Raw genomic sequence first — 20,827 nt, 5'->3', positions numbered from 1 at the left:
ATTCCGCCACCACTTCTACCCGAGGGTGGGGAAGAAGGCTCCCCTGTCCACGGGGGTAGTGTTCCGATTCCGCGACCGGATCAAATCAGAATTCATCGAGCTGGGGAAGAAGAAGATCGAGCACAAGTGGTGCCGCGACTGGTGCTGGGGGCGCACCGACGAGCTCCAGGAGTTCCACGAGGAGCCCCTCGTGCCTCCGAAGGGCTCTGACGACTAGACGCTCCGCCTAGAGCGCACTTGCTCCACGCCGGGATCCCGAACCCGGGAGCCCGAGCTCTCCCACTCTGCGACGAGTGGGGGATCGTGGAGGACCCCTCGGCGCAACCCTCAACCCCGCAGCCCCGGTCCCAGAAGGGCAAGGAGCCGGCTGCGGACTCGGCGAAAGGGGGCCAAGGCAAGGCCTCCGCCAAGGCAGAGGGCTCGGGCTCCGATGACTCCTCGTTGGGCTTCGGAGGAGACCTTAGCGACGACGACGGCGACGACGACGTTCCCTCGGCAGCCGGTGAAGTCGTGCCACAGGAGGACGACAAGGAAGATGACGTCCCCCTGGTGAGGTGGTCCGCGGCGCAGCGGGCGGGCAGGCGGGAGGCCAGCCCGCAGCTCCAGGAGCCTCACGACGACGCGGGGGCTGGGGCCTCCGGCGGTAGTGGTGCGGCTGCAACAGCCGCCCCGACCACCCCGGCAACTCCGACAGCTCCCCCCGCACGAAGCAGCCCTCCGGCGAGGAGCATCCTGGTAGACAGGGTGCTCAAGCTCAAGCCGGCGGGGTAAGTCCAATGTCGTTCAAAACAGCTTTGATTTCTCAGAATTATTTTGTGCCTGACTAATCTATTTTTGCGTTTTCCAGTTCGTCGAGGAAGAGGGGGCAGACCAGCGTGTCGCCGGCAGCCCCAACCAAGAAGCCTCGCCCGGCATCGAGCGGCAGCGACCAAGACGCTGCTGATGCAGTGGTTGCGATGGCGGCAGCGGCCGCGGGGGACCCAAGGATCCCCGACTCGAGCTCGCAGGGCATCGGCCCAGCGGCAGGTACGCGCAAGTTCGAATACTTCCTTTACTATCCGCGCCAATCCCCACGCTTGACGCAGGAGCCGTTCGTGCAGTTGCCGGAGGAGTTCCGGCTGCGCCCGCGCCTACAGAGGTGCGGGTCATCGACCTTACTGGCGAGGTCGACGACGATGCTTCGGCGGAGGTTGCCTCCGTCGGAGCCCTTCAGCAATCAGTCACGGCGCCTACCAGGGCCGTGACTGCTGCCATCGATGACGCCACGCAGGGGGCGCCTTCTGAGGCGGGTGGCACAGCGCAGCCTCCGCCAGCCGGGGCGAGCGGTGGTGCCCTGGAGAAACCCCCGAGCCCCCAGCTCACCCCTTCGGACGAGCAGGGAGCAGCGGGGCTCGACCATGCCGAGGGCAAGCCATGAAATCCTGATGCGCCCTCGGGGTCGCAGACGGTCGCGGCAGGGTTCTCCTCCTCTGCCGGAGCCGCCTTCAGCCTGGGAGCTCGCCAGGCGGACTTGGGGTCGGATCACCTTCGACCACAGCGTGTTCCAGTAGGGACACCAAGTGATCGACAACATCCAGCAGCAGCAACGGATGTTCGTCGATTTCTGCAACAATGCACTGCAGCACCACGCCCGCATAGTGGCGGAACTGGGCGCAGCGCGACGAGAGGTAGAGGAGCAACGCACCGAGCTGCAGCGGCTTCGGGAGGAGCTCCAGCAGGCACGGCAAGCCGGGGCAACACCTGCTGTGCAAGGGGTTCCGGAGGCGCAGGTCCTCCAGCAGCTGTGGGATCTCCAGCAAGGGCACCAGCGGGAGCTCGAACTTGTGAAGGCCACACACGCCAAGAGCGATGAGGAGCACCAGGCAGCTCTGGACTCGTTCCAAGGGCGTCTCCGGGAGAAGACGGACTTACTGTCCGGCTACTCCCTGGAGATCCGGCGCCTCCGCCGCAAGGTCGGAGAGCTAGAGACGGCGGCCGCAACAGCAGCCGAAGCCTCGGCGCGCCGGGAGAAGGAGCTGCAGGACCAGGCCCGCTCCCGGGAGCGCGAGCTTGTGGGGAAGCTCAAGGCCGCCCAAGTGAAGGGACGAGCTCGACATGGCACGGCAGGAACTCCAGCTGATCGACGATGACAACACCAAGAAGGCGTCGGAGATTGGTAGGCTGAAGTGGGAGTGCCGCAAGCACAAGCTGCAGGCCCAGGAGGCTCGCGATTCGTGCACAGAGCTGCGGGCTCGCAGGACAGGGGAGGTGACCAGGCTGAAGAAGCTGGCCGACTCGGCAGTGGAGGCGCTGTAGGGGTTCGACATCCCTGTGGCTTCCTTTGATGGGGCGGACATGGGGCGCTTCACTTCATTCTTCGCAGACTTCGTCGGCCGGCTGAGCGGCCTATAGAGCTGTGTCACGGCCTTCGGGGACCGGCAAGTTGGCCTCGCGGCCGAGCAAGTTGCCGGCCAGATTCTTACCTGGGTCCACTCCGCCCACCCCGACTTCCCGTTCGAGTCAGTCTTCGACACCTGGTCGGACGAGGAAGAGGCCAAGACCCACCGGGAGGCAGTGCAGGGCGTCGTGGACGAGATGGTGGCGTGAATGCAGGGCAAGGTCGACGAAGACGAAGCCGCTGCAGAGGAGGTTGCCAGAGAAGCCCCCGATGCCGAGGATGCCCCTGACACCGACGCAGCTGCCCCGGGAGCACCTCCCGTGTAGTTCCCTTCCTTCTCTTGTTTTTATTTCCTTGCAAGTGGCGCGTGGCGCCTTAGAACTTTTTATGTTAGCTTTCCCTTGTCATTATCAGTGTTATTCGTCAACTTGTTTTGCCCAAGCTTTGATATATATCCAATGCTATTTTCACTTGCTCCTTTGCCTAAAACTAGCTTGCCTGCAAGGGGCTCTGTCCTTCCCGTGTTTTAGCCTTGCATACCCGGGGACTCGCCAACCACATGCTTGACCAGACTAGGGACCCGGGACGGACCCGCGGTGCCGACCTAGGACCAAACAGTAGCGGCTAGTCACTTCGCCTGCGGGTTAACTACCCCAGCACACACCTCCGGGACAGACCCGCAAGCCACATGTGGGGGGCGTCCACACCCCGCAAGCGTCCTTCCTACGCTTCGGCTACACGGAGACCGAGCTTACCCCAACAAACCAGTGTTACTAAAGGGGAAAAACCAAGGACCCAAAATGAGACACTTAGCTTCCCGTTCTTTTTGGACTTGTTGTGCCTTGTTGAAAGCCGTGGCAAGGACGCAGTGGCAGTGCACCCTCCAGCAACACCTTCTGAGCCGCGGAGGCATGCACCACCACTGCGCCTTTACGACGCCTCTCGCTTGTCCCATCGCCATTTTTGGTGTCGTTTCGTAAGAGATGTGGCAGGGCCGCGATGGTGGGAACACCCTCAGCGACAAGCACAGAGGGATGCACCACCATCGCCTCTCTGCAACATCTCTTGCCTTCTTGCCCGTTGCTGGCGCTGCACTTGCCCTGGTCCCCTTAAATAGCCAAAGCGTTGTTCTTGCCTCCACACGCCCGGGACCACCAGCCGCCGCGTGGAGGCACTGGCCTTGTCTCAGTTTCCTGCATCAAGCCTCGAAGTAATTGCCATATATGTACAACTTACTCGCAAGACGACGACACCCGTGACCGCCCCATGAGCGTCACAGTGTGCCTTCGCCTCATCCCTATCCTGCATGTCAGATTCCTACGGTGCCCAAGGTACATAGCAAAAAAAATCGAAATGTACGAAAAACCATATAAACTGGATAACCTCCTGCCTCCCAGCTCCCGGGGACAGAACAGTCGACCTCAGACCTGGGTGTGAGCATCTCTACATTTCCACGGTGCCTCTCTGGCACGTAGCACGTTGCGGACGGGTCCGGCAACTGCTAGGCCTCGTTCCGGGGCGTCCCGGCAACGAGCAGGGTTTTCGGGGTTCCGGCAGCCCCCTGCTCACAACTGATACGGGTGCGGGTGGCCCGATCTTTCGATGAGATTGATAACTCTCGATTTGGGTAGGAGGTGACGTTGACGATCTGACTACGGCCTAGCAGGCAGCGCCTTAGCAATCGATACACCAACTCCAGAGGGTTATTGATCACGCGGGGACACGATCAACCTGACCACGAAGGTCTTTGTTCCTGCAAGCAATCGAAGAACAAGCAAGAACAAGATAAATAGCGGATGCAATCTAAAATTGCGAATATACTATATCAAACCAATGTCTCAATGAGACGATAAGTTGGGGTTCCGAAAGCGGTAAAACAGGTGGTCTAACCGACACACGCGATTACACGAAGTAGTAGCGATGGCTAACTTTTAACTAAACAAAACCCAAGGCTCCTTAGGGGGGCTCATGGGGTATATAAAGGAGGAGGGAGAGATATTTTCGTCCACCTTGAGTATGGAGTCCGAAATCCAACTCTATCTCTAACTTTCCTAACAAATTACAACTCTTTAGGAAACAGAAAAACAGATCCGTCAGCTTGTTTTGTCCGCCACGGTCAGCACGAGTCGAATCTCTTGATGGGGCCAGATCCGTTGGAAAGGTCTTGTAATTACCTTTCCAACAAGTACTTGTTTGCTTGATTTGGACTCCGGATGCGGCCTGGGTGATTAAAACAAATTCGGGTCTCCTGTCAGCTCGGTCCCGAATCGGATTCAACTTTAATTCGTGATATCTTTCTCTAGCAAGCTCCGAATCATGTGCCGTTTGATTTGTTGCAAAGTACACTTGAAATCCTTCCCTCTCAGCTGTATGAATGCTTGATTCTTGTTGGCCCTCCCGTTCGCCTCCATCGTATCTCCTCTTCACTTTGGACTTGAAAAGCTCGACAAGATGCCTACGTAATAAAACGAGACAAGATAGTAGTAGCTCCGCGTCTTCATAAATATGACAATGAAAACAATTACTACTTGAATTCACCTGATTATAAATCTTGTCAAATATTATAGAATTGAGGGCACCAAAGGTCGTATCCATGGTTAGCATGTCCATATCATCCTCCCTTTCTTGAAAGGAAAGCCGTCCTCGGCGTCGTTTGTGCTGTAAAGAGACTGACAAAATAGACAAAGTGTGTGCATGGTATATGTATATGTCATCCATTTTTATACATCTCCTTTCTTGCACAATTAATATTTTATAACAAAGTCTCATGAGATAATTAGTAAAACAATCATGATGAATAACATTCCAGCAAGAAGATTGACAATATTGTTTGCATTTATAAGCGAAACGATTTCTTGTATTTGGTTTGCACCGCTCACCATTACACCATCCCAACATTGGAGAATAATAATGAATAGTATCCAAATTAGTTACTACAATATGCTGAAATTTAGAGCAAGTCAAAGCACTAATATTCAAACAAGCATGTAAATAACTATTTGGCAAATAATCAACACCTATATTGGAGGTCCTATCAAAACGATTAAGCATGTGCAAAAATTTATTTTCTCCCAAGAGAGGAAAATTATCACAAGTAATGCAAATCTCATGCACCAAAATGTTATTGTTCACATCATGTTTTCCAATTAAATGAATTGTGTATCCGTGAACAGCAAAAGATTTCGAAATTGTTAATTCACACAGTTTATCCATTGCATGCGACAAATACATGGGACTATCAAGTGCAATATAACACAAAGAATTAATAGGTGGATCGTTCTCAATCACTCCATGTGTAATTAAGTCGACACAACCTAAACCAAATTTATCTACATCACATGTTTCTCCCAAAACATTAGTTATTTCCTCACATGATTCATTCTCATCAATATCAAAATTAATATGTGCACTCAAATCATTAGAAGAATTAATTTCAGCAGTAGGTGCACTCAAATCAGCATGTAAATCAACAATTTCACATGGTGCAGAAAATTCAACGGTATCTCATTTATTTCATCACATGTCATATTTTGTTCAGCAACACAATCATCTTTATCATTACCTTGTAGGCTCAACAAGTTTCCTGTACACCTTCTCTCCAATTTCCTCTCCGCTTCACGAGCAAGATTAAGCAAACACAATAGAGAGTCGTATTTTCTGTATTCAATTATGTAAGAAATATCAAAGTTAAGCCCACAATAAAACCTATCCATTTTTCTTTGTTCGGTTTCATCTAAACCAGATCGCAAGGTTAAAATTTGGAACTCATGGTAGTAATCATCAACAGTTTTATCATCTTGTGTCAAACGTCGTAATTTGGAACGCAACTCATAAGCATAACTTGGAGGAACATATTTTTCTCTCATGATTTTCTTCATATCAATCCAAGTGTGAGGTATTTTGTTTTCTCTAACTATCTCACACCACCATGATAATGCATCAAAATGAAATTTACTACTAGCAATTTGGACCTTACGACTATCTAGTACATGGAAGCATGTGAATTGTTCAGTTAAAGCTAGCTCCCAATCTATATACGTTTCAGCATCATTTTCCCCCTCAAAGAAAGGTACACAAGCTTGTCAAATATTATAGAATTGAGGGCACCAAAGGTCGTATCCTTGGTTAGCATGTCCATATCATCAGCCAAGGATGAGGAGACAATTTTGTGCACCTGGAGCATGAGACAGAAGCATTCACAGACAGCAAAGCACAATATTTACCAATGTAACACATATCTTTATTCAACTTTGTGCTAGCGGATTACAATCGAGCCTTGCCCGGCTACACTAGCTTAAAGAGCCACGCTGTCGTAGCGTGACCCGTGGGTAAGGCGCCATCGTTTCATGGGTAGAACTTGCGTAGGTGCTCAATGTTCCAACTATTGGGCACCGGCAAGCCTTCTTCGGTTACAGCCGGACAGCCCCCTGTCTGGTCACTTGCACTACCCGGAAAGGGCCTTCCCAGATTGGAGTCAACTTGTTCCCGGCCTTCGTTCCTTGTATCCAGCGCAAGACGAGGTCTCCAACCTCGAGCCCCCGGGGACGGACTCTCCTGTCGTGATAACGACGGAGTCCCTGCTGGTGGCTTGCAGCTCGTACAGCAGCCCGGCATCGAATATCCTCGAAGAAGGTAAGGTCATCAATCCTCTGCGTGTGTTGGCTGTTGTTGCCGTACGCGTACCCGAGGTGACCCATACTTGAGCTCGAGGGGCAGCACAGCTTCTGCCCCGTAGACGAGGACAAACGGAGTTTGACCCATCGCCCGACTCGGCATGGTCCGCGGTGACCACAGCACGGGCTGGAGTTCTTCAACCCAGTGTTTCCCGTGGCCTTTGAGCTTGTCAAAAGTTCTCATCTTGAGCCCGCGCAGCACTTCCACGTTGGCTCGCTCCACTTGCCCGTTGCTCCTCGGATGAGCGACGGAGGCAAAGTCAATCTTGGTGCCCATGTCGTCGCAGTAAGCTTGGAACACTGCACTAGTGAATTGCGTGCCGTTGTCGGTGATGATGCCGTTAGGCACACCAAACCGGCACACAATGCCTTTGAAGAACTTGATGGCCGGCTGCGCCGTAACAGCTCGGACAGGCTCCACCTCGATCCACTTCAAGAACTTGTCGATGGCCACAAGTAGGTACTCGTAGCTGCCAACTGCTCTCGGTAGCTTGCCGACGATGTCCAGCCCCCAGACCGCGAACGGCCATGAGGACGGCCTTACTTGCAGGGCTTGCGCTGGTTGGTTGCTCTTCTTAGCGTGAAACTGCCATGCTTCACAAGTCTTGACTAATTGTTCGGCATCGTCTGGTGCTGTCGGCCAGTAGAAGCCGTGCCGGAACGCTTTCCCAGTTAGTACCCTGGAGGCCACATGGTGTGAGCATGTGCCTCAATGTATATCTTCCAGCAATGCGCGCCCTTCCTCCTGAGGCTCGCAGAGGAGCATGACTCTGTTAGGACGCCTCCGGTAGAGTTCTCCGTCCACCAGGGCGTACATTTTAGCTTGCGGGGTTACTCGCTCCGCGGCAACGTCTCCCTCCGGGAGAGTCCCGTCCTTGAGGTAGCGAATAATATCCGTCCCCCAGGATGGTGACTCCCGGCTAGTATATGCCACCAATTTGGCGGCATAGTCTCCTGCAGCTGCAGAGTCACCTTGAGTTGCCGGAGGGGCTTCCCCGGCAACTGTCTTGGGGTCGACAGAGGGCTTCGACTACCTCTGCACGAACACCCCAGGAGGCACCTTGCTGCGTTTCGCTGCCCACTTGGACAGTTCATCCACAACAAAATTGTCCTTGCGCTTTACGTGCTCAAATCGAAGTCCTTTGAACTTGGACTCCCATTTTCGCACTTCCTCCACGTACGCTGCCATTTGGGGGCAGTCATAGTCCTTGTTTACCTGGTTGATCACGAGTTGGAAGTCTCCGCGAACAACCAAGCGCTTGATGTCGAGGGCGATCGCCGCACGTAGCCCGGCAAGTAGTCCCTCGTACTCTGCCGTGTTGTTGGTGGAGTTGGCGAAGTCGAGCGGTATCACGAACGTGAGACGGTCTCTGGTGGGCAACTCGATCGCCACTCCGGCACCGGCGCCCTGCAAGCAGAAGGCGCCGTTGAAGTACATGACCCAGTACCCTTCGTCCAATCTGCCAGGAAGGCTTGCTTCCAGCTCTTCTTCCTCTTTGCCTGTCGAAGTCCACGCCGCGACGAAGTCAGCGAGAGTGGTGCTTTTGATGCTATTGGTGTTTGTGATACGCAGCCCGAACTCCGCCAGTTCCATTCTCCACTCGGCCACCCTGCCGGTGGCTTCATGGTTGGTGAGGGCCCTCTCCAAGCAGAACCCCGACACCACCGTGATGCTGTGCGCTTGAAAATAATGGCGCAGCTTCCTTGAAGCGAGCAGGATCCCAAGCAGAAACTTATAGACCTGCGGGTACCATACCCGGGCATCGCGCAGCACCGTTCTAACGAAGTACACGTGATGCTGTACTAGCCGCTTGCGGGGGCAACCTGCATGGGTTGTCCCTCAAATCCAGGGGCATAGGAGGTAGCCAGGGGTTCTTTCGGTTCACCGGGAGCCCCCGGCCCTTCCTTCTCAGCCCCCGGGACTTGCTCTTCCCTCTCGGCGACGAGCACGGAGCTCACCACCTGGTCCGTCGCTGCCAGTTACAGCAGCCACGGCTCTCCCGGCTTGGGGGCGACGAGGACCGGCGGCGACTTCAGGTACCTCTTCAAGTGCTGGAACACCGCTTCCGCCTCGGGAGTCCAATTGATTGGACCCTTCTTCTTCATCACCTTGAAGAAAGGCAGGGCTCGCTCGCCCTGCCTTGAGATAAAACGCCCCCGTGCCGCCACGCACCCATTGAGGCGCTGGACGTCTCTAACCTTGCGGGGTGCCTCCATCTTCTCGGTCGCTTCGATCTTCTGTGGATTGGCTTCAATTCCCCTGTGAGAGACCAAGAAACCCAGCAAGTGTCCCGAGTCCACACCGAACGTGCACTTCTCGGGGTTAAGCTTGAGCTTGATCCTGCGGAGGTTGTCAAACGTCTCCTGCAGGTCGCCGACGAGCGAGTCCCTACGGTGACTTGACGACGATATCGTCCATGTAGGCCTCGATGTTCCGGCCTAGATGGGGTCCAAGACACTCGCGCAGGGCGTGCTAAAATGTCGAGCCCGCGTTTTTCAACCCGAAAGGCATGCACGTGTAACAGTAGCAGCCAACCGGGGTGAGGAATGTTGTTTTCTCCTCATCTTCGACTGTCATCTTGATCTGATGGTAGCCGGAGAAGGCGTCTAGGAAGCACAAAGGGAATCTACTATTTGATTGATACGGGGTATAGGGAAGGGGTCCTTAGGACATGCACGGTTAAGATCAGTAAAATCTACACACATGCGCAATTTATTTCCCGCTTTAGGGACTACAACAGGATTTGCTAACCAAGTAGGGTACAACACTTCCCTGATCGCCCCGGCGTTCTTGAGCTTCTGCACTTCCTGCTGGATGAAGTCCTTGCGTTCTTGTGCTTGCCGGCGAACCTTCTGCTTGACAGGCCGCACGTCTGGCTGCACCGCCAACCGATGCTCGATCACCTCCCTAGGGATTCTGGGAAGATCCGACGGCACCCAAGCGAACACGTCAGAGTTCTCCCGGAGGAAGGCGACGAGGGTGCGTGCCTCATTGCCGGCATGCAGGGGCACCTTCTTGATCTTGGTGCCCTCCTCCTTCAGCTTCGTGCCCTTGCTTACGCGCGCGCGGGAGCTGGAGCTGCCCCGGCATCCTGCTCGGGAGCGGCTCGCGCCTTCTTCTGTGCGGTTTGTTCACCCGCAAGTGGATCCTCGCCCCCGGCAACGTCGTAGTCGCCGGGATCCGCCACTGCGGAGGTCTTCACGACCTCGCCCACGCACCAAGCAGCGTCCTTCAGGTCGCACTTGATGGAGAGAATGCCGTATGTTGACGGCATCTTCATCACGCCATAGGCGCAATGCATTGCCGCCATGAACTTGATCAGCGCTGGCCGACCAATGATCCCGTTGTACGGCAACGAGGTGTGAGCCACATCGAAAATGATGTGCTCAGTCCGGAACGCTTCCCGAGAACCGAAGGTCACCGGGAGCGTGATTCGCCCCATGGGCTGCACCACTCCGGGATTGATCCCCCGGAACGGGTCGGTGGGCTTCATCTGCTCCAGGGGGAGCTGAAGCATTTCCACCAACTTGGCGGACAGAAGGTTGAAGCTTGCCCCGCTGTCCACCAGTACCTTGGTCACCGTCACGTTGTTTATGATCGGCGACACTACGAGTGGGAGCACCCCTGAACCCAAGGGATGGATCAGGTGATCGTCCGAGTTGAACGTGATCGGCACATGCGACCACCTCAACGGCTGTTGCGCCTCCACGCTGGGGAGGAGGGCGCAGACCTCACGCGTGAGCCGCTTCACAGTGGCGTGAGATGTGAGAGCATACGCTCCCTCGTGGATGCAGGCGACGTCGCGAGGCTCCTGGAAGCCGGGCTCGTCGGCGTTGGCATCGCTGTAGACATCCACGTGCTGCTCAGCGCGAGGCTTGTTGCATCCCTGGGGAGGCCAGTTCTTGCCGCCGCGGGCCTGACCGCGACCCCCCGCGGGTTCTCCTTTGTCGCCGTGGGGGTTGTTCGGGCAGTCCCGGGAGAGGTGCCCGATGTCCTCGCAGTTGAAGCAAGCCCCAGCAGCGCAGCGCTCCTCGTGGCGCTGCTCGTGCTTCTCCTTGATGGTCTGGAGAGTGCGGCAGTGCTGTGCGTCGTGGGTGGCGGTTGTGTGGATAGGGCAGCACGGCCGCTGCCGGCTTGCTGCCCGATGCTCCTGCTGCCGCCGCCTTCTTGGCGGGCCTCTGGGGAGCCCCCGGCTCCGCGGCAAGCATTTGCTTCCCGCCGCGTTTCCGGGAGCTCTTCTTCCCGGAGCCCTCTGGTGGGTTTGCCGCTGCTTTGGCGCCAAGCTCGGGCGCCAAGTGCCCTTCCTCGGCCATCGCGCACTTGTGCGCGAGAGCGTAGAGATCCCTTGAGGTCCGGATCCGGCGCGTGTTGAGCTTCTCACGCATCTTCAGGTCGCGGACGTTGATGGCGTACGTGTTGATGATGGCGGCCGCTTCCGCCTCAGGGATGCAGTAGGAGAGGTTGGAGAACCTGTTGGTGAAGTCCCGCAACGCCTCCCCCGGTTTCTGCACGACCGTGTGCAGTTCCGCCATGGTTCCTGGGCGCTTGTAGCTGCCCTGGAATGCGTTCACGAACTGCTCACGCAGGTCAGCCCAGGAGGCTATGGACCCGACAGGCAGGTTGAGCAACCAAGTCCTCGCTGATCCTTTTAGGACCATCAGCAACCAGTTGGCCCTGAGCTTGTCGTCGGCGCCAATGCCAACGTGTAGGTCAGGAGAAAATCCTTGGGGTTCACGGTCCCGTCGTACATCCCGAGCGTCGGCGGTCGGAACTTGCGAGGCCACGTCACCCGGCATAGCTCACGAGTAAACGCGGCGCAGCCGTCCTCGGCACCCATGGGAGCATTCTCATGCTCCTCTGGGCGCTGGCGTTCTGCCCCACGCCGGCGCCGGCGCTCCAAGCGCTGGCGGAGGTCTTCCTGCTAGCGGGCGTTCAGGACGCCTCGCGCCTCACCCCGTGTAACGGTCGGTGACGAATCCGAGGACCCCATGGGATCCTCGCCTCCTTGCCCTCCCAGCAGGGGAGGGTGTTCTCCATGCCCCGAGACGTGGGGCGCGTCCCGGGTCCTGCCCCCGGCCTGAACCAGCCGGGGCATCCTCGCCTTGTGGCTGCTGGGTGGCGAGTGCAAGGAGCGCGTCTAGCTCCGCACTCCATGCTCCGTGCGCCAGTGTGCCTTGCGGTGGCTCGTAGCGCACCATGACACGCGCAGCTATGATGGCTTCCGTCAAGGTTTGGGCGGGAGGCTGCCGATTCTCCGACTGGCTGCCCTCCGCCCTATCACCCAGTGCCCTCGGGTGAGTGGGGCGAGACTCCTTCAGATTCGCACGCGACGCGTTGTGCTCATGGCACAGCTGCCACTGCGTGTCTTCGGCCCGCGAGTGGACTCGCTGGCCGGCGTGTGCGGCATTGTGGCCGCTCGTGCGGCTGGCTCCTACGCTGGGAGCCACAGGCCCCCTCGGCCGATTGTCTACTGACGGCCGAGGAGGTGGAGGTGGCAGCTGCGACTGCTGCTGCTGCCGTGGAGGGGACCCCAGATCCCCTTGTGCTTGTGACGCGCGTGCAGCGTCATGGGACCGAGTGCTCATGGCGAGAGTGTCGCGCAAGTCGACCCGGGGCGGCATGGCGAGCTAGTCGTTGAAGATGTCGTAGGCGAAGAAGCAAGTGTTGACGACGATGACGCCGGCGGTCACACGAAGCTCTCTACACGCCCCCCTACCTGGTGCGCCAGATGTCGGAACACGGTCTCCGGCACCGGGGATGCCGAGCACCTCCTTTTTGGTTCGGTGGAGGGTGAGGTGATCGCTCCGGCGATCGCCGGCGTGACGCTAGACACGAAGTGTAGACACAAGAGTTTTACCCAGGTTCGGGCCACCCGAAGGTGTAATACCCTATGTCCTGCTTTGAGTTGTATTCACAAGTGTGAGAACGTACAGATCACCTGGGGAGTTCCCGAGTTGGCTACTTAGGTGAACGCAATGCTATGTTCTACTCACTCGGGTTTGAACTGAGCTGAACCCTTTGACCGGTGGCATTGGCCCTCCTTTTATAAACAAGTGGATACCACAGGTGCCTATGCATGCAGGGTGACACGTTGCCTAGATGCGTGTCACAGCCACCCGGAATACACTTTTGCTCATCCACGCTGGACGCCATGCAACGCCCGATCCACTGTACACGGTAGAAAAAATGATTCTCGGGGTAGCCGCTCTAGGCTTGCTAAGCAAGACTAGGCCTGCTGATAAGACTCCTGTTGGTGCATTAAATGCACTGCGCCCGCCGTCTTGTCCTGTCTTCACTGTTCTGCGGGTCCTGCCTGCATGCCCGAGCGCGGGTTGCTGGGGTGCACCTTCCCGGCTAGCGCACCGGCTAGTTGCCGGGAGGCGTTCCTTCGGCTTCTCGGGACCGGGGTTCCCGGGAGCATCTTGTTCTCGGCCCATAACTTTAGCTTCACTAGGGGTCGTCTCCTCGAGACAGGCTTCCCGGGCTCGTCGCTTCCCGGGAGTCCTTCCTGATGGGGCTCCGTTACTGGCGACCCACACGTCCCGTATCAGTGGGACCCCGTGGGTCACTGGTACCACACTGTGGTAATCTTGAAATAGGGTCTGGAGATGGCTCAGTGCCTGAGGTAATTTTATTTCTCAGTCGACATGCCTAACCCGTTCGATGTTGTTCCCGGTCGGCGGTCGTTGTTGTACTCGAGCGAGCAAATAATCTTCTCGGAGTACTGAGGTAGTAAAACAATGAGCTTTCCTTGTGTTTTTCTTGTTGGATCTATCAAGATCATGCGGCAGGTTTTAAGTCACCGTTAAATATGTGGGCTCTCGGCTCTACTCCCTCCGTTCCATAATTCTTGTTGCTGTTTTAGTTCAATTTTTTACTAAAACAGCGACAAGAAATATGGGACGGAGAAAGTAGTATTTATGTGCTTGCAAGACCGATCTTTCGGCTGGAAAAATGGACCAACTCTGACGAAAGCATAACATATGCACAGCCAAGGGTCAAGGCAACTCCAGCAAAAGCATAACATATGCCCAGCCAAGGGTCAAGGCAACTCCGGCGAAAGCATAACATATGCACAGGCAAGGGTCAACAAATCAAGCGCTGCACGTCTCCAAGTTTATTGGCATACACATATGACTTTTCATTTGGCCACAAGAAACATGATTTTTGGTTTCAAACAATAGTAATAAATAAACGTATTGAACGTTATCGGAGCTATTTTATATCCATCAAAAGATGGGGAGATTATTCCAATTACCAGTTGGACATTTGTTTTAGCATGTTATTATGCAACTACAATTTTCGGAACGTGTGACTGGTACAAGAATAACCGGGACCAATATAAAATGGGGTGTCTAGTTCTAAATTATTTGAGAATAGAAATTTTTTATCTCGGTCGTGTGCAATTCGAAAACAAAAGAACTAGGCTCAATTTGGCATTGGTGAACTGTGTGGTCCTGAACTTATTTTATAATTTGCTATGAAAAAAATAACACAAAAGTAGGAAAAAGTTAGTTAGCCAAACATAAAAATAGCCAAAAGTTGCTTAAAAAAGTGTATTATCATAATTCACCTCAATGCCAAACACAACCTTAATTGCAGTCTTATTGTGAAATTCACATCTGAAAAATCTAAATTCCACTCATGCGGAGAGGTATGTGCTAAAGTTCAAAAGTTAAAAGCTCCAAATCTAAAGTTAAAAATTAAAAGTTGAAAAGTAAAAGCTAAAAAACTAAAGTAAAAAAATTTGAAAAATTGAAAGCATGGAAAAAAAGCAAAAAAAAAAAAACCTCATTACAACATCCCACTTTTGGTCTATCGGAATTCATCAGCTCATTTTGATTATGGCAGTCGTCTGTCTATTAGCCCTGCCGTAACCAGCAGTAGCCTTCTCCCTAGCAAACTGGGCAAGATTATGAGCTAGAAAAAAATTACCATATCTTTTAATCCAACTATATATATATATTGAAAAAAACCCATACGAACAAGACTTCGTTTAATCTTCCTGAACTTGAAGCAGAGGCTCGATCAGACCAGAAAACTACCATATCTTTTAATCCAACTAAACTTGAAGTCAGCATTCATCAGAGCAGAAATCAGCTCCATACGGTCACTTTCAATATCCAAACCTGAAGCAGGTTGAACCTGGAGAACCTGTAGTCCCTCCAGGCAAGCGTAAGCCTCAGCTTCGACCATAGTTTTCACCTTGAGCTCTTACCCCAAGCCGAAGCAACAATCTTTCTGTCGTATGAACGGAGGACGGCCCCCCACCAGGCTTCGTTTGTTTGAGGAAGGAAACGGCGTCCACATTCAGTTTTTGCCGACCAGGAACAGGCGCCTCCCAGGTATTTTGTAGCAGATCTTGTGAGATCGAAATAGGCAATCAGAGGGGAGGGTGGGAGGGGGGGTGAATGATTGCGCGGAAGCAAATTAAAACTTTTCCTGAAAGTTCAAACTCTAAATCACTTTTCTGTCTGTGATAGTAAACAGCCGTAACTTTTGATAGGATGAACCAAAAAAATACGTATGAGTATGAAAAAGAAATGTATTGAAATTATCTAACCAACGCAACAAGAATCAACTCAATCGGACGTACCAATCAAAAGATACGATCAAAACAGTAACAGCTGACAGAAAGTTACGAGGATTAATATAAAACCAATTTCGAGGAATAACAAGAAAGATGAATTAATCGCAATCTTCCTTGATCTCGTGAGAAACCTGCAGCAACGTGTTATGATCTTGTGAGAAAGCTGTACCAAAGTGTTAGAAAGATCTAGCACGAAGATTTCACGAAGATCCGAGAAGAACAAAGATGACACCGCCAACGAATCTCTTTATTGCAATGATGTCGATCGATTACAAAAGATGCAACCATGCATTCAAGAACTCTTCAAGAATTGATCTAGATCCAAAGCTTTGAGTTCCCTCACGTCCTTTGGCAAAACTCATTTGAAGCATATAAAGAATACAAATGTATATAAAGCCGCATCATTTAAAACATATAAAGAATACAAATGTATCTCACTTCACGACATTGATTACAAAGTGTCAAAATTTCATAGAAGCATATAAAGAATACAAATGTATCTCATTTCAAGTTTGAAGCTATTGTTGTGTGTGAACCCTAGTCACCACTTGTTCCACGCGTTCGTAGAAGTCCCCACTAGACTTGATGACCTCATTGTTGATGAGATGGACGAAATCCCTTTGTATGTTATACACGACCCATTTAGATCGGTGTTCCATTGTCATTCGGGGCCGCCAGTACTCTTCCATCGCCGCGACTGACCCTTTCCACTCAGTCTTAAACATGCTGGCATTCTCCATAAGGATGTGACAGCAGTAGTACCCACAGAACACACTGCCGAGCGGCTGTTGCTGGCAAGGGAACCTGTAGTTGTGGTAAGGCTCGTCTTTATAGCCTTTACCAGCTAGTTTTCTCTTGGTCGCCACTTTCCAGGCAGTGTTAATGAGTGATTTTATGGGTTTCCAATACCGACCTCGAACACCCTTCTTCGGAAGTAGTGAATCGAAGTAGTACACCGCGGATCAAGGCAAACAAATGAGTAGTGTCACCCAATGGTCTCTATTTTCAAAAGAAACAAACTTTAGAATCTAAGGGTGTATAAGAAAGACTGAATTAAAAAAACAAACGGTTCCATATATAAAATTCAACTTACTCCAAATTAAGAAAGAAGAGGATAAAGTCGTGGTCCGCGTATTTCTCCAGACATGCCACCAAGTATTTAGATGCCAGGATTCTTGAGAAATCCTTTTCTGGCTCAAGACCGATGTCACCGTAGTTGAACACCGCGAGGTCTAGAATGGCTACTTTTTTGACCTCCATTCGCCGCATTTCTCTTATTTGGTAGGCAGACCACAGCCTTAAGAGGTTGATATCAAGCTTTTGGCGGTTGAAGAGGTGGAACAGTTCGTTGAACTCCATACCAAAGGTGATAGGACGTTCCTCAATGTTCCCAGTTTCTTTGTCAAAGAAGCCATAGTCTCGTGGGATTCGAATATTGATTTATTGGGCATGCTGTTGAGAACCAGCTGATGCTTGCATGTAGAACTGATGAAGCTCTTGCATCTCTCTGGACACGGCACGCAGGGAATCTTCGGTTACCATCGGTCTTCCAGGATAGTAAATAAGCACCCGGTCAAACTCCCTAGCCACGAAATAGGATCCGTCTTCGAATCTCTGGCCTTGACCGGGGTTCTTCATGAAAATGTCAGGCCTATTGTCTTCCCAGACTCCAGTTATGTCAGGCACATAGTGCATCTCATCTTGATTGACATTGGAGGACTCCTTGATGGTCTTGCCACCGCGCCCCCTCTTTTTATGCCTCCTCTTATTGTCCCATGCCTTTTGCTCCGCCGCGGCCACCCATGGACTCAACGGCACCCAAGAGAGAGAAGGTAGGAGGAACGCTTCCAGCCTGTGCCGACCCTGTGGTCTGGCTATCTTTGACTGTGGAGGCATCAATGTTTCATCTAAAACATTCATACATGTCATCACATAAATATCCATATTATCCTAAATATCCACATCAATATTTCATCTAAAACACTTGCCAATATTACACATCACCTATGATTTCACAGATCTGTTCTCAGAAAAAATTAATGTCTTCACACAGTTTTCTCAAAATAATCTGGTTTGACAATTGATTGGCATACACATTCACTTAACTCTCAGATTTTCAATGTTTTGAAAAGAAAATCAAAAACATCAAAATGTTGGAATTGGTAAAATATGGTATGTATATGTGTTGAAATCTCTCCCCCTTTGACAATGAATTTCATCAAAACCACACAAAAATATTTCCCCCACTTCAAAAAAAATGTTTCTTTAAACTAAAAGCGATTTTTTTGGTGTTATTTTTGTCATATTTCATTTTTTTTGTTGTAATGAGCATTATGAAACATCATGAACATGATAATTGTGCATCCAGGTCATGTAAAAAGTAGTTGTACTCGACATGTATATAAGTATGATGTAATCTACACATGACTAAAATTCAAGTATTGTTACGATTTATTGCAAGACATGGTCTCCCCCCTGTCAAATACATCAATAGTTGAATACAAAATAACTTGCAGCACATTACATTAAACAGAGCACTTTATAAAAGCATAAAATTTATTTTCATTGAATTTATATGCCAAGTCAAGTCAACCTTGTGAAGTCTATATTTAAAACACCATGCCAAGCCTATGTCCAAAGTGCAATGATTAAGCAATCAGAAGTTTAAGACAAAGGTTTCAATAAACACAGCAACTTCCAAGTTCATACCAAAGTGCAATGGTAAACAGTCTCGTGAAAATGTAGTGCGACATTGGCATATTTATTTAGTAAAAATTGCTTGACACCACGTGTAGTCATGTGATAGACTACTTCATACGAGCATACATATAAAATGACAATGTCCTCAAAACATAAACGTGGTTGCAAAAATGTCATTTCAGGATGGAATACAATGCTCATTACTTTTTCATATTTATTATTTATTAAAGATAAAAGAACGAAAAAACAATTGAAAAGATATTTTACATATCGTATAAGAAGAACACACTCCCCCTCAAACCATCCTGTATGGTTTGATTACTCCCAGTTCATCTGGAAGAAAAGTAAACCGAGAAGAATCCAATGGTTTAGTAAAAATGTCTGCCAATTGACGTTCAGTATCTAAAGTTGAGCACAACATTTCCTTTTTCAACATCATCTCTTAGAAAATGATATCTATTATCTATGTGCTTAGTTCTGGAATGTTGCACAGGGTTTTTAGCAATACATATGTTACTAGTGTTAGCACAATAAAGTGGTACACTTTCTAAATTAACCCTGTAATCTTTCATTGTAACTATTATCCATAAAAACTGTGAGCAACGGCAAGCAGCGGCTACATTTTCACTTTCAACAGTAGATTGTGCAACAGAACTTTATTTCTTAGAAGACCAAAGTACTAAAGAATCACAAAATATAAGCATGTACCAGATATACTCTTCTATCAATTCTACAACCTCCAAAAGCAGCATCCGTAAATGCACGCAATATAATACTAGAGGAGGTAGAAGTCTAATGCCAAAAGATTGGGTGCCATGTAGATACCTGAAAAGCCTCTTGACAACTTGCGCGTGGAGAAGTTTGAAACCTATCTTTGTTGCGAAAAATAACACCATCCTCATTTTGTTTGTTTTTAAAACGCAACATGCACCAATAAGAGTATGACCTCTAAAAATATTTTCTCCCCCTGAACATATGTTCCTGCATTACAAATAAGAGAACTTTCGCCACAAAAGTAGAGGTACAAGCATCTCGTTAAGTTACACTTTTATTCAGCCCGAGATGCACGTGTGAAGGAGGAGAACCAATTTTTATCACCGGTCATGTGACGAGAACAACCGGAGTCCACTAGCCATATGTTCCCCTTCCTCAAGCGAAGTGACTACAAACAACAAATACATGCCGAGATCTCCGTACTGGGTTAGATAAAAATCTTTTAGGTATCCAGTACTGAGATACACGACGAGTAGGCAAAACACGAGTTTCCTTATACATTGGGACAGATTGTACGTGTCTCGTGCAAGTTGAAACGCAAGGTGAAACATTCACCCTAGGCACATAACGGGGAGTAATAGTTTTATCATGAGCATAATGTGCCTTTAAGGAATTAAATCTAACTTTTTTTCTTTCTTTTTTAATTACTCTAGCTAGTCTAAAACAAAAACCTACACCATGTCCAGGTTTATTACAATAAGTGCAAGTGTACCTACTTCCAGGTTTAGCATGTGATGTATGACCTACATTTGCACTTGTTGAAGTATCATTAGACATGATGCCGACAGATTTAAAAATCACATTGGTTGGCTTGTTAGATGTTTCAAAAATTCCATTGCCAAGTGACTTAACAATATTGGGTGGATTAGCCTTAAAATAAGCATGTGTATTAAAACCAAGTCCGGTCTTATTTTTACTCACTTTAGACTTATCTAAGATAATATTCAGATTTTTGTGCCCACTAGAAAATTTCTGTAAAGATGCTTGTAAACAATTAACTTGATGAGACATGGCAATACAATTATCACAAGCATAATCCATGATTTGTTTTCCACTTCTAGAATTAGCGCACAAAAAAACCTCATTGATATGTAAAGCATGTTCAACATCGGAAACCCTAGCATTTGCATCTTTCAACTTCAATTCAAGAATATGACAATTATTACAAGAAGTTGAATCTATCAAATCAGAAGTATCCATGCTAGCATCATTAATTTGTTTATGTTGCACAATAGGTTTCTCATTGTTTTCTAATGCAACTCTAAGCTTATCAAGTGTATCATCATGAATAGAACGCAAACTCTAAGCTCAGAATATATAGAGTCACAAGACTTGCAGGAATCATCATCAGGAATCACAGACTTGAGTTTAGTAATTTCAGATTTCAAGGATGCAATTTTCAAGTCATATCTCTTAATTCTTTTAGTAGCATGATCAAGCAAGGAACTCAATTTATTAGCACTTTTAAGTAATTCATCATATGAAAGTTCTACCTCATTGTTGTTGTCACTGTCGTAGTCGTCGCAGCAGGTAGTACTCTTGTTGCTAGCCATAAGACATATCCCATTAATGTCGCGCTTGCCTTTAGATGCATCAGACTCGATATCCACATCACTCAAGCATTGTTCACCATATTCATTGATTACAGAGAAAATACTGTGAGCCACTGCTCGAGCAAAGCCGCCCCTCTTTTTATTCTTGATGTTGAAGGG

This window comes from Brachypodium distachyon, chromosome 5, assembly GCF_000005505.3.
Source record: "Brachypodium distachyon strain Bd21 chromosome 5, Brachypodium_distachyon_v3.0, whole genome shotgun sequence".
Classification (NCBI taxonomy): Eukaryota; Viridiplantae; Streptophyta; class Magnoliopsida; order Poales; family Poaceae; genus Brachypodium; species Brachypodium distachyon.
The sequence above is the reverse complement of the archived record's forward strand: the minus strand, read 5'-3'. Positions refer to the sequence as shown.